The 15,591-nt window shown below is 44.1% G+C and overlaps 2 protein-coding genes across 7 annotated transcripts in view; both read right to left on the minus strand.

Moving 5' to 3' along the window:
- Fhos (Formin homology 2 domain containing) overlaps positions 1-15,591 on the minus strand; it is a 231,842-nt gene that overhangs the window by 194,300 nt on the left and 21,951 nt on the right. The window lies entirely within an intron of this gene.
- The window catches only part of LOC116429783 (uncharacterized), a 71,754-nt gene that overhangs the window by 3,096 nt on the left and 53,067 nt on the right, over positions 1-15,591 (minus strand). The gene's annotated exons all lie outside the window — the stretch shown is intronic.

Raw genomic sequence — 15,591 nt, forward strand, 5'->3', positions numbered from 1 at the left:
TTAATGAACATTATAGGAAGCAATACACTTTAGACATTTTATACGTTTCTTTGTATTGCATGCATTCTGTGCAATTTTGCACTTTGAAAGTTTCCATAAATGCATTGCGATTCATAGTTGTGTCTTATGAGATTCGTAATTACTGTCGATTGTATATCGACTCTCAGTGCTGTTGTTTTATTGCTTTTCGATTAAGCTTGCAGTATAGAGAACAAGTCAGGTAAGTCCTAACGTTTCATAGATAATCCAGATTCAAGGAATTTTCAACTTCTATTGAACTGTATTCACGAAGTAGACATGTTGATCAATATCGACATAAATGTTGCGATGAAACGTGTGAATAATAGCAATTTCAAAATGAATTGCGAAGAATTATTAGAGGTGAAAATGGCTTCATCTAATTGGTAAAATGCAACGTGCCGCGAGTTGAAACATGCATGTCGCATACAGGTTCCGGGCCACGCGTTTTCGCGCTCGGCGCGCTGGGAAGAACGATTTAACGGGACAATCTGAGAATTAATTTTGGGCAACGCTCGCAACGGCATGTAATAGTAAATTTAATAATTCAACGTTACGTGCTGTTACGCGCGCGGAACAAAAACCCCTTCCTCCGACGGACATTCTAATTTCGTTCTGCGTCATTGTTTTTCGCCGGATTTAATTGTCAACTTTCGGACAGGCTACATATAATTCATTTGTAACAGCCGGAAGGATTCGCGAACAAATGATTCCAAACAGAAATTCGAATATTAATCATGCAACATTTTTGACATCAAAACTTGTAGCCGCGATGAAATATTTAATAATTTCAATTATTACAAAGTTTATAAAAATAGAATGAAAAATCGAATCTTCAATACTTCTCGTCTTCAAATATTTCTTATCCTATAGAACTAAAATAAAATACTCGAAAGGATCCTTTGCGAAGAAATTAGGTGGCACTTTCAGTTCCCGTTACTGTCGCTACAAAAGGAGGAAACGTGGAACAGTAGGGTCGTTCGAAGGAAGTCGGACACAGCAATAAAATTAGCAAACGCCCAAAAGTTTACAACAGATTAAAGTGGAAGGGAAATGCCGGCCCGAGAGCGGAAGTCGCGGATGATCCTCAAAGTCGGAGTTAAAAGCATAGGAGAAGCTTCCGAGGCGCCATTGTATAGGGGCACAAACGGGCACGAAGGGACTGAGAATTCGTATTCATACAGGCCCGACGTGTCTTGTCGTACGCGAGTATTTCCTTCATTCACGGCAATCCCCTCGGCACAATAGCGAATGAATTACAGCGAGTTTCAAAATGTTATCGGGCGACATACCCGTGTCAAATGGCACTTCGCGTTGCAAAGTGAATGGTAGCAGGAAAACGAAAAGAATGCATTAGCCCCTAAACGTGTAGCAACACATAACAATACACTTCGAAATTAATTATCCTGTTTTCCCTCAAGAGCACAACCCGGCACAATTGTTTCCTTCATTGCTTCCAATCGTTTAGAATAGTAGCTATTCAAAATACATGACAACACTTGGTAAAAAATCACTTTCCGCATGTAAACGAAATTCTAAAGTACGAATTCCAAGTACGAATATCTCAAATCACTTTTCTATTCTCCTCTGACGCATAAATTCCTCATTCACATAGCACAATGGTACTTCGACTTATGAGCTTAATTCGTTCCAGGTCGCAATTCGTATCTGAATTTTTTGTTACACTATAATTCGAGATTATAAAAGCTTCATAGTTCGTTTTTCAAAATTAATTTCGTATCCAAAGGTCAAAATGGAATACAAAAAAAGTTCGTAGGTCGAAAAGTTCGTATATAAAGCGGTTCGTAAGTCGATGTACCACTTTATCCCAATATCATCAATCGAAATCTTCCGTGTCAGGTACAAGAGTGCCCGATCAGAATGAACGCACGCGAAGACCGTACTACAATGAAGGATCACAAAGAGCACAAAGGTGAAGAACGGAGCTCAGCCCGCGTAATGGACGGTGGTCGCGCGCAGCGAAACGGTGAACCGGACCAATTTAAGAAGGAGTAAGAGTTATCATCGTCGACCGTGTGCCGAACTCCAGGTCTGGCCGCATTCCTTCGACGAATTCCCGCGTGGACAATCTCGCCGAATCGTTTATTACGACCGTTTCCCGGGAAGCCGCACCGGATTCAAACGCGCCGGAGAAACCCACCGCACCATCCAGAAGGGAGTTTAATTACGAGCGCACTAAACTAAATTTTCCAAGTATTTCAGTCGACCCGGGGGTCGGGGGAGTATCAATTAAAACACGGCATATTCGAGGCGGTCCCCGGGAAACACGAAAATCAAGGGGCGAGATGGGGCGGCCTGGAGCGCTGAAAGAAACCGAGACGAGCCGGGCGGCGCGGCGGCGCGGAACGCTCGGAGGGAAGCAGGCGAACGCGTCCCGCAGCTACGTTAAAGCTGCATTCACGTGCGCACGACTCGCCGTGCCACAGAAATAAAGGACTTCCTTTGCTCGTAGATATCCGCTCGGCGGGGTCGCGAATAAATCTCACGATGAACGATAGAACGGGACGCAGGAGGGAGCGAGAGGGCTGCTGGCAGGCCGCGCGCCGGAGATAGGAAGCAAACGGGGCAAACGGATAAAGAGAAGTGCACAGGAAGCGAAAGATACCGCTGATACACCTTACCGAATCCTCGCCGCTTAAAGAGAAACACCGTCTTTGGGGATACCAGGTATCGATCCACTTTTCTTGTGGTTTCCTCTTGGTTTATTGGAGGTTCGACGAGGGAAAAGAACGGCTTCGAGGCGGAAGAGAAATGTTCCGTACGTCCTTCGCGTTTTTTAAGATGAAGACCTTTGAGGCGGGTACAAATGTTTATTGAATGTGCTTCGTTGGAGGCAAGCTTGCAGAATATTTAAATACGTTGGAAGCATGCGATTACCGCGAAATATTGAAAATGCGGAATGCATTCGGGAAATATTGAAAATATTGAGATTATCGTGTGCATTGAAAAACTGGGAGTATTGAAAATATTGAAATCATCGGATGTATTGAAAAACTGGTGGTATTGGGGATATTGAGAATATATGAATTGTGAAGTTTAAACAACGGTATGGGGAATAGATGAAAAATGTGAAAGCGATTTGTTTGAAGCGATGTTTCGTTTTCAAGAAGGACGAATAAAAGATCAATGGCGATGCTGGGAGCAAGTAGAAGTGGTAATCAGTAGGCAGACACAGCGTCCTGGTTATAGCGCGGTATAAATATGAAACCTAATTAGAGCATACGAACTGCGTAAACAAGATTCATTAACTTTGCACATTGTAACATGCTCCTGGTGCCTTCATAGTTGGTGCTAACGTCGGAAAATGTTGCACACTATGCATATAAAATACTATTCTTCAAATCTCTATTCTCCAGGCAGAAACCAGAGGGGAAACGCGCTTAATTTCCAACATAAGCCAGAAAACTACCCCCTTAGAACATCACTCCAAATTAGTTACTACAATATTAAAAGACCACTCACAACGACACATTTCATTTCATACCTATACACGAGCCACTCGTTTGCCAGTGATCAATTCCGCAAATCGAGAAGTATAAATCTTTTATGAAATTACTCAATCACTTTGAAAAGTTAAATATATTCCTCAAACAAGCACAAAAGAAGCATATTTAAATCTGCTACGTTTTTTACATCTTTTTTTATTCAATCAAACTTTCATTTTCACAGCACCGCTTTGTTTGTTTACTGTTATTCGACTTTGTCGTGCTCTCACTTTGGCAAATATGCTTTTAAATTTCAAAACAGTATAAGAAAATTATTATTAGGCCATGTGTTTCTACTTTCTCGATTATATTTCAGACTTGTAGATAAACCGAAGACCTACTTTGAGTAACATTTAATTTCACCTCCTAAACAAACGAAACAGCCCCTTTAAGCTGCTCCAAATACGCGAGGCGAGAAAATGGCCAGTATGAGTCCAGACCTAGCCTCAACGACCATCGTATCGTGCAAGAGCATAAACGTGCATGTTCTCGGTCATTAAGGACGTTCCGTCTCGTCTAACACGGTTCAACCCGTGCACGACGTTCGCAAGTGGGTATTCCTCGGTGAAGACGAAACAGGTGGACGGCAGACCATTAATAATCTCCGTTCGATTTCCATCCAACGAATAAAACGCAAAGCTGGCGAAACTCGGAAAGAGGACACGCGCAGCGGAAACTGAGCTAATCAGATTAGACGGGGCGAACGCGTTTCGAAAACGCGACGGGATTAGTTTGAAATTGCACACCGACCGTTTCGCCGTGAAAAGAGACCGATTGCGGGTTGATTCGGGGCCGCAGCGAGATTCCAAGCGAAAGTGCGCTTCACGGTTGCGGTGTTAACACTTAAAATAAGGAGCTTTTAAGGAAGATTGACTCCCAAGAGCTATAACAAGTTGACTATTATTCCATTTTATAAAGAATCGCAACTGCGACATTCTTCAGTAAACCACTCGCGTAAATTTGGCCTTAGGGTATGTTTACAGCGAAACTGCGATAACAGAGAAGCTAAGATAAGAACTGCGATGAAATGTCGTTTTTCGGTGGGTTTGTGTTGTGATAGTCAGAGGGCTTCAGTCATTTAACTTCTTCAGACGGATTTTGCAAATTATTTTACAAATACGCTGTAACCGAGTAAAATAATTTTCTTATTTTCATAAATAGATTTAATTGAAATTGTAATCCTTTGATTTCCTTTAAAATAGTCGTGTCCACAGGATTGCGACAAAATTAAACAACATAAACAGGAACGTTTAGTTCAATATGAATCGTTAGGCACGAGTTTAATCCTACGTTTATTGACTTTTATTGTACAGGTTAGTCTATTCTTCCTAGAAATATTTATGTTCGTTCGTTTAGATCTTGGAAATGGGAACTTTAAAACTAGACAGTTAGGATAATGTTTACAAAATTCAATATTAACGCGTTCCGTAACGCTAATGTTAAACTTCCATAAAGAGGAATGAGTGATATGAGTGATTCTGCAGAAGAATTAAAAATATATTGTCTTAGTTTCATCGTTGAATTATTAAACTCTACGCGTCGCATCAACACGTTGAAATTACACTAAATTACGTCTCAAAGGAAACGCTCGCATCATAAAACAAAGTATGTATCTCTAGATTGCACTCTCGTCACCGGTTTGATCGAATATCGCCGGTCTGTTGTAAACTAACCCTTACGCGTCCTTTGTCCTTACGTTCTCGTAATTACACAAAGTCGAAGCTAACGAATCGCAGGGACAAGACAATTTGTGCTTTCGCGTTCACCGGAAAATTGTTTGTCGCCTCTCTCGCTCTCTCGTGGTTACCATTACCGCGAGGTCAAAGAGAACCGGAAAGTAATTGCAGCTCACGGTTAATGAACTCATACTTCATTTGAAATGCGATGTTGAAGTACTTTGTACGGTCACTGTATATATATGTGTGTGTGTGTGTGTGTGTGTGTGTGTGTGTGTGTTTGTATTTTAGTGCGACGTTTATACACTGTTAGCTGCCGTCAGTGCTAATTAATATATAAACGAAAACAGGAAAGTGTTGCCCTTCTTAAGAATTAGCAAAAAATGATTTTCAGACGAGACTTTCCCTTCAAGATAATTGACATGAGAAATTTTGCATCACAAAATATGATATTATTAGAGTAAGTCTCTTCGTGATTCAATTTCCATTTATCGAAAATTCCACTCCATACTGACACGAATGTCCTATTCAAATTCCATGATAAAAATAATATATCGTACGAGCAGATTCTAATCTATCCTGATCTCTAAAAAGAAAATACACGCTGCACTTTAAAATCTAGGTTAAGAGTTTAACATTTTAAACGCATCGGTGTTAAAATTTATGCTGCAGTTGAAAACGTAGGTAACAGTATTCATCACCCACAGAAAAATATAAAATATGAACGATGGCATGTATATATATATCTTCGTGATAAATATGCATGGATAGACTCGTCCCATATATTTCGGACACCTCGAGCGATTTAATCCCATCGGCGAAACGGGCCAACGCCATTTCCCGTGCCGTGTAAGCTTATTGGAGCGTCCCGGGTAACTCGCGAGGACAAAGTACGCTTTTTTAGAGGCGGTAAGACGGATAAACCTGATTACTATTTTCGAGTGTCGACCGAGACAGTTCCGATTTCCGTTCGGCCCCTCGTAAAGCATATCCTCTTAAGTGTCGGACTTGTTTCAGGCGCAGCGCCGATAGTCCCGTGACGCTTGCATCACGATCGGACGGTCCCGTTTCAATTCGCCGATTTCCAAAGCTCCCCGGATCGAGTCGGTTGATCTCTGGAAAATTGGATACGTGATGGGACTTCCCCGAGGCTGCACGAAGAAGTTTACGAGCGATCGTTGAATCTTTACTGCTCGCTGCGAAAGAGTTTCGCCCTGCACCTTGAACACCATTCTTCTTCCATCGCGCAGGTACAAATAGACGAGAACTGCCCGGTAAGCGTAATCATTCGAGCTTTGTCGCTGCGATCCGAACGCTCGACTGCGTCAACGTGCAGTTCGGTGTTCTTCCAAGCGTCTAATCGGTTGGAATAAACACTTAACACCGTTATTTAGTCTTCTAAACGACAACGATTGACTGATTCAATCTAAACGCTGATCAATCTAAATGTTGTTGAAGCCAAATATTAATGAATCAGACACTGCTCAATCCAAACATGGTTAAATCTGAATATTGTTCAATCTAAATATTGCTCAATGAAATTTCTTGAACTCACCTTTTTACGTATTTATAACCCAACGCAACGGACTCTTGATTTCGTAACGACGCTGATCAAATTGAATCCTGCTCGATCGTTACACTCATTACCCTATACGATCGTTAATGAGCATAAAGCGATCATTCCAATTTATTGCTTTTTCCGTTTACAATTTTAACGACTGCACGCACGATAAAGAGGAATTATTAATATTATCAAAGGCAGAAGCTCGAAAGGCGGAGGTATCGATCGCATGAAAACAGGTCTGCCGGCTAAGACCAGGTTAGGTCCAGGTCCCAGCGCTACTCCCAGCGCGGCGCGATCCATCATCTTCGAAGTGCTTAGCGCGATGGGAAAGATCGATGCCCGTGCTCCGCGGCCGACATTAGCGATCGCGGTCGTCTTGTTGCCCGTTGCCTTTCTTCTAAATACGTTCCGCGGTTATATTCGCGCCGGCATTTGTCATAATTATACGGATCCACGTTAAGAGTGACTAATAGTTTCGCGGCGGAAAAACTTCGGGGCCTGATCGGGCCGCGGCATCCTTTTGCCGCGGTGGGCTATTAATTAAGGAACAGTATTTGGATCTGACGGTGATGCATTTCAACGTTGGAATAATGCACCGGGGTCTTGGTTAATTAATCGTCGCTTTTTGAAGCCGATCGTCGCCGACCCCGCGACCGGCCTTTCACAGGAATTAGCTGAACTCCCGATGGCCGGCTGTACAACCAACAATTAAAGCAATTAGCAATTAAGGCGTTCCCACCGGGTAATAGAAACTTTACTCTTGCATAATCGGAATTGATTTACGATCGGGTTTTATGATTTCAAGGTGAACGAACGCAGAGGAAACGCAGAAGTTGAATGTTACGTGTTCCGTTGATTCGTTTGCGCAATCGTTCATAAATTTGTTTGTTCGTATCTCCTGTTTATAGCTTGTTCGATTTAAAAATGAAACGACCAGGATCGAGCAATTTCGTTTAAATCAATTATTCAATTAAGTTATCGGCGGAATTATCATAATTACCAAGAGAAGTCTCCGGAATCCAGAATTGAACAAAAACATTAACATTTCAGCAATTATTCATATTTCAGCAGTAGCCACAGTGCCAACAAACGATTCAAACTAGTTTAACCGAAGTTTCGCCGTAAGTTTGCTCGAAGTGTCTGGCAAAAGTAGGAGTTCAGTTCAGCGAGAGCAGCTGTATCGAATCCGGGGCTGGCGTTTGTTAGGAAAATATTCTGATTTCGTGATACGGTGCGACGCGGTGCGTTCCGCTTCGCGTGGGAAATTTCCCGGACGCCGCGTCGCGTCGTTGAAAATTCCGTCGCGCGAACAGTTCCGGGCAAAGGTTTCCGGGACAGCGTTGTTAAGATACGAGTCAGCGGAGTAACTCGATTATATCACGGCAAAGGACAACCGTAGACGGGTGTAATTAGATTTTTCCTTAAACCAATTTACTTCAGTCGTAGATTACGATTCTGCATAAGTGTCCCGGTCAGAGGAGAAAATTGTCCGGTACTCTTCGACCGGATTCACCTACAGAACACTCCGCGTGCGAGAAACCTAAATTAAAGTTTCAATACCTAGAAATTTGATTAACTTCGGAAACCTGGTAAATCGTAAAATCAATAATTGCACCTCTTCGATTTTAGAAGTAACATGGTTTAAAGATGGACCTTTAGTGGATCCGATCAAGAACAGTTATACACGCGGTTATCCAAGTTAAAATTATGCACTGAAGCAAACCATCTAGACGAAGAAATAAATGAAAACCATACGATAAAACTTCTTAACACCTACGCATCGCAGTCGCTCTATGAATTCAATCCAAAAATACTTGAAACGCCCCAAACAAGCTGCGGTGGATCGCGAGCCAAGACTTAACTCCCGTTTAATTGTTGGAAATCTCGCTTTTACGCGCTCCGGAGCGGCGCCGATAAGAACCCCGTCGGGCTCGCACACTCGGAGCGGTTCTCCACCCGGACTATTTAGATTTAAACGTTCCCCGTGCCTCTTCCGGCCGAATTGTTCCCCAGACACGCTCGAACAAACTCTTACTTACGCGGTCCACTCGTCTTCCATTATCTTCATTTCCCTGGCGTTCGTTTTCCCCTTATTCCTCCGTTGTTGACATCCTCCTATCTCTCGGATATCTACCGTGGTTCCCGGCGTCTCCCACCCCGCTGGGCCTGCAACCCTCCGAGTCTCGGCGGGTTTCGCGGCGCTCTCGTCCGCCGACGCCCTTAAATCCCGACGATCCTCCTAGATTCGCGTCGTAAAAAGCTCGCGGTGAGACGTGGAAGACGAAAGAGCCGCGGGGGATGGGACGCGGGCGGAAAAGAGGGGAAAAGTGAAAAGGGAGACAGCCGCAGATAGGAAAGCCGGGGCGGCAGGCTCTCTCCGTAACGAGGCCGTCCTTAAAGGATAATAAGCTCGCGCGACGTTAATAGCTCCCGCATACGGGGCTCCGGTGAAGGGAGAGACGCGTCTACGGGAGAAGTGGATTTTGAATGTTCCTCTAGTGGATTTTGAAGAACGTCGCGAAACGAGAGTCAGCCGTCGTGAAAGGTGGCCTGGGATAGGGGTGCACGCTGGTTAAATACGGCATCCGGGGGCTGAATGACGGCTGCCCTCTGAAAAGGGCTAGCGAGCCGCGTGAAATCGCTAGCCGGTGCATTCAATTGCCTGTTATTGTCTTAAACGACGCTGGCTGAATCGGTGACTAGTCGATTCTGGACGGAATGACTTCGGTTTCGAAATCCATCGAGTTCCTCGTGTGAACGGTTTTAGAGATTCTCCGAGGTGAAACCCTCGAGGAGTTGTGATTATATTTATTCTATTGTTGTAATTAGATTGTTGTTTTGATTAACATTTTGACCACCAAGTATGCACTCTTCGAAATTCGTATGCAATCGAAACAGGTCTCTTAATAAATCAGAGACTAAGGAGTTAAGAGTTCTTCGTAACGATTACTTTACTATCTTTCTTATATTTCATATATTCAACGAAATTCGGTTCTTTCGATACGTTACCAAGAAAGTGAATATCTTTATGTTGAAAACAGTGTCACCAAAATTCGGGTGACGTGACAGTCAAAGTGTTAATCTACAATTTTATATATAATTCTGCGAAGAGAATTAAATAGGTTTTTGTAAGTTATTAATACGGAGTTTAATACTGCACTCGTATTACTGGGTAGCTTTGTAGGTTTCCTATCTTGGGATTTGATATGATAATTTTAGTATAAAAACTTCGACTAAGGACAAAAATCACAAAATCGTTTTAGGGGATCGTAAAGAACCAAGCTAACAATGTCCCCGGCGAAAGACACCGGAAGACCGTCTCCTGTTTCGCGAGACTCGACGAGAATCAACGATGAACGGAGTCGGCGCTGTCACAAGGCAAAAGACAGCCGTTCCTAACGACACGGATCGGACAGACATCCTTGCGCGACGATTGGCCACGGTGTTATTAACAGTCACCGCGAGACTGCGGCGATTAACCTTTCACAAATACCGGAGGAAAAAAGTCGAGGAAAGGGGCAGCATGCGAACGGGAACGTTGATCGATCGGCACGCCGAGAAATCAGGCTGCCGGTGTGCTGTGAGAAAAAATGCGAGACATGCGCGTTCTTCCGTGTTGTCCCGCAAATCTGGGCCACGATGCTTCTCGCCACGGATGGGACTGTCCTCTCGTTACAGTCGCGCGTGAACACCTTCTATAACATCATCGACATCCTCGCCACCGTGTTACAAGGTTGTATGATAAACGAAGCTTGCTTCGGCATTATCAACGCAGATAAATCGCAAAAAAGCTTCTACAGTTTCTATAGATAGACCAGTTTCTGTAGGAACTATAAAAATGCTTTCCTCGAGATCTCGATCGATTTATATTCCAGTTTGCATATTACTAAATCAATTTCTTTGACACTAGGTTCACGAACCGCGACAATTCGACCTATATTGAATACTAAGAGCTTTATTTGGCAAATGTCGTCGATACCAATTGATGCAATTACACGAATATGTTTCCATTTTTATATATCTAATTCCCAAGATCTTGGAACAATCGAACATCGGTTTTCTCAGAAACAATAAAACAAACTGTACAATAAATGTTCCTAAACCTGGCGTTAAGAATCCCTGAACAACCCCTCAACCACCTTTTCAATAATTACAAGAAAAGATATCAGGAACGAGTCATTTCGATTCATCTGGTAGTGTTAAACATTCCCCACTCGTCTCGACGCGTTATTCCCCCGGCGTGCATACCCGGTGTGCCGCGTATAATTCTCTCTCGCATGTCAACGTTCCGCACTCGAGCGATACCGAACGGCAGGAGGGGGGAAAAGGCAGAAATTCACGGACGAAAGGCGACGCGGTCGTCGAGAGCCGAGTAGCGGGAGAGAAACGGGCCGCTGTAGTCGGAGTAACTCGAAGAAATCCACGATCAAGGGCCCTGCGCGTGTCGCGGGGGCGGGGGGAGGACTTGTCTTGCGTTAGAGGGCTCTCCTGCGACCTCCTGAAAATCTCGTGCAGCACGCGCGCCGCACGTAAGTACGCTCCTCGCTTTTCGATCTTTTTTTTCAACTCCCCCTCCCCGCCTCTTTTTTCTTCTCCTCTCTTTTTATGTTTTTATTCCGCGGCCTTTCCTTCGACACGGCTCTTTGCGGCGACTGCACGTGTGCCCGCGTATGTAGACCCGGTATCGTCCGTATCGGGCGTCCCTATCAGCCAATTAGTGGAAATGAGATCGTAGCCGTAGATTAACGACCAGCTTCCTGTGACGTTCCACGCTAGCACGTTTCTGTAAGGTCCCCGTCCGACGCGGTCAATATAAATTTAAATAAACACCCCTCGATACGTTCGAACGACGCGGTCACGTATGACGCGGATTTTTCGGGAGCGCGGTTTCGCTCGATACAGCGTTTCGCCGATATTTGCATAGGAATTCTTTTTTAATATTTTTCTTATAGAAGAAGAAATTTGCTAGGGTTGGGTACTTGTAAGGTGGAACTAGTATTTTCCTTCGATTGCTGGGGATCAGATAATATTCATATTTATTGAATTTAGTGTATCGAAGAAGAGGAAGATAATTGATAATTTTGGAAAGTATCTAATTTATCAGAATAATGGATGTAATTTATTGTAATGATTATTCTAGGCTACTGTGAACCATTTACCGAAAATTGATCTATATCCCGGAACACGGTAACCTCAAACGGTACCCAAAAATGGCCGCGTTCCTCCAAGTTCTGTTAACCTCAACATGCCGAGCGGCACAACTTCAGCTAAGAAACTTTACGACCATAAATTATATTAATCATCCGGCGAAGCGTGTAAGGCTCACAAGCATAGAAACAACAACACTGTCGTCCACCGCTAATCGCCCAGACTCGCAAAACGCGTCCTCCATAACAGTCGACCGACCGCATTATTCTCCCGATTCATTCTATTTCAGACTGTTTAACGACCGTCGGCATACATTACCGGGTCCAGGTTGCACACAATTCGCCGCAAAACCGTAGTCTCTAGAAATAGCCGGGCAGTTACGATTCGTCAGTTGCGGGGGGATGAATGTTCCTCCGTGTGCGCGAAGGTGTTGTACACCACTGTCCCCCAAATCGAAAATTCCGTTAAATACTAATTCAAATCTTTTACTACTAGTCACAAAAAAAAACAATCCAAACAATCAATACTCGAAAACCAAAATTTGTTTCCCTTAAACACTATCTTCATCCCTCGTTGCAGGTTCAACTGTCGATGCAACCTCTCAATAAAAAGTGTACCCACAGAATTCTAAATACTCCACCTTCCAAAACCATTTCACACAATATTTCAATCGTTGTGGCCAATACAAAATGAACAGAAACACTAAACACATAACACTGAAGAACACATTCCCAAAGATCTCGTCTTCAAAGGAGTATCCACGCGCAATGCAGAATATTTACAGCATCCCGCTACCGTGGTTCACCCAAGTTCCCGTTAAAGCGTTGCAACTTATCGAATACAATCAACTGCGCGAAGCGAGCGGGTACCGCGGGGTGGCTACGAAAGAGGAGAGATACGAAGGGGTATGGCTGAGAGATACACGAGCGTCGTCGTTATTTGACATTCGGTAAAAAGCGGCCGGCCGGGCCGCGTTATATTAACAATATACTGTACGTGTATGACACCGAATATACCGGGCTGGGGCCTATCCGATTGTATCGCGCGGCCGCGCCGCATTATACAGCACAGAAGGCATTGTGCCGGCGATATACAGTGCGCGTAATATATTCCGTTGCCCTCTAAGAACGAGCACGGCCGGCGTGAATGCGCGCGGGACGGTCCCGGAGAGTCTCGGGCCGCGGCAACCACGCTTACACCGCCCCTGGTGGTTACACGAAACTGGTTATAAACCAGAGAGAAACGGCCCTAGCCCGCGTCTCCCCCGATATGTATGTGCACGGCCAGGTGATTATGAACCTGCTCGATCCGTGTACGCGAAGAATGTACCGGCGCGTTCGCTGTCGGGGCTTACCCCTGCGCGCAACGCCTCGTGTTAGGGTCGTGTATACACGCCGCTGCCGTGCACCTCGCTCGCTCGCATCGCATCGCGTCCGGAACCCGCCGGGACGGACAACCCGATACCACCGCGCTCGAGATTAACCCTCCAAAGCTCCCTACACACATTCGGACGTGTTGCGACGCGATGCGACGCGACGCACGCATCGACTCCCTGGTTTCACGAGACACGCTGTAATGGAAACTACACCTTTGAGAAGACCGGCTAGCTGCGAAGCTGAAAATGTGCGGGTAAGGAAGAATCGTTCATCAAGAGCTAGAGGTGGGAGGATTGTTATGGGTAGTACAGTAAAGCTTTGATTATGTGGATTAATTGGGATTGGGGATATTCGAATCATAGAAATTTGTTGGACAACCGAATAGTTTGCATTGTGGACATATTACATGTGAAAAGTTATAGGTTATTCCGTTGCGTTTACAAGTGTTTTACACATACTTATTAGCCTTTGTTTTGCCAAATTTCTTGTGCTGCCAAATTGTAATTCGAATTGTAGCTGTAGTTGTAAATTATAAAACACCTTGATGAATACTCCGAAATAGTATGTAGTTGGAGCGTGTGCTTTATACATCTGTATCGCGCATAACTTTTGGAAGTTCAGTAGAGTTAGCTTGCAAATGTTAACGGCCTTTGTTTGCAACAGGTTTTCTTAGTCCACTTTTGTTTACTTTTCATCTTCAATTTTGTTTCGCTGCATAGTTCCCCTATCTTATTCGAAAAGGTATGTTTATGTGATTCCGTAGCACGTAAGGTCGCCAATACCGGTGGAAGGGTTAAAGGGTATTGCTTCTACCGGAAACGCGACGCCCGGAATAGCTAGGTGGATGCCGGCTACCACGGATTACCACGCGGGAGGTTGACCCCGGACGGAAGGACTTCTTGGAACGAGTAAAACTCCGCGAAGTAACGATAAGAGAAAATTGGAAATTCCACGGAGGGATGCAACTCGGTCCCGGTTTTTACGGCCGTTTTTTACGGTGTCTACTGAACGCGATACCGACCCCGGGAACAGTAACACGGCGTAAAACTGTCCCCGCCGTGTCCTTGTGTACACCGAAACATCCGTTTCCTCGCGAACGCCTTGGACTGAAGACTACTTGCCTGTGAAATCTACGGGATGCGCATCGTGATTTTATCCTCGTGACGGAACATTCATAGTAGAGGGTACAATGGAAGTGACACCGAATGTATAAATTGTATCGAAACAGGCAACACGGATTCAAACCCGTAGCGATGCAAGAAACATTTATTCCCATGAATCATCTACTTTGACGTAAAATGTTATCTAAATAAGAGTGATATATTATAACACATTATATAAGAAAAGAAGCTTCTCCGAAGAATTCGTGGACCAATTAAATACTAACATTGCAATTGTTGCGTCGCTAAATTTCTTTAGGAGGGTTATTGAGACACCTTCTGCGAGGCACATTGGAGCCCTGAATATTTTTTACCATAGCAGAAATAAAAGCCCAAGGAACCATTACTTCAATAATTTAGTCGTATTTGCTTCGGCACGTTTTGCCAGTTTTGTAGATTTACCATAACTTTAACTTACATCTGTTTGCCAGAAGTCGAGGCGATCCTTGGTTTTATTACTTGCTATGGTCAGTGTCAAGAACGTTCAAGACCCTTGCGTGGGTCACCCGGGGGCTGCAATCGGCAACCCCCTCCAGGATCACCGGTTGAGTCCCACTCGGACAAAGTTTGTACTCCCCTACCAAAAAAGGTTTATAAAAGCCCACGCAAGGTACAGAGGAGACAAGAAACATTTGGAACCACACACAAGAAACATTTGGAACGACACACAAGAAACATTTGGAACAAGACACAAGACGGAACATAGACGTCGTTGTATACTCTCGCCGCTGACGATTATTATTGAACTAAGCAAAAATAAACACTAAAGTATTCTTCACTGAAGTAATTAGATACAGTCCACTTTCCAAACAGTTCGCACAAAGTTAAGTCGGCGTGCGACGTACGGGTTTCCCTATAAGATTTTCGAATAGAAAACGCGTACACAACAGCAATCACTAATACTAGTAATTAATGGTGAATAATATTATTAATAAACCACTCATATAATAATTCGTTTATCAAAGTTCATTTACTTCAACGCAAACTACCAACGACGCTTGTCTCCACTTTGATTCCAAATTCTCTTTAGGGTAACTCCTTTTTCAGGAGCACCGTGTATCACGAGATTGCACGCATCACAGACAATCTCCCGTCCCTGAGTCTCGGACCAAATAACTACATTGCGTTTTAAGAATTCATAAG

This window comes from Nomia melanderi, chromosome 10 (genome assembly GCF_051020985.1).
Source record: "Nomia melanderi isolate GNS246 chromosome 10, iyNomMela1, whole genome shotgun sequence".
Lineage (NCBI taxonomy): Eukaryota > Metazoa > Arthropoda > Insecta > Hymenoptera > Halictidae > Nomia > Nomia melanderi.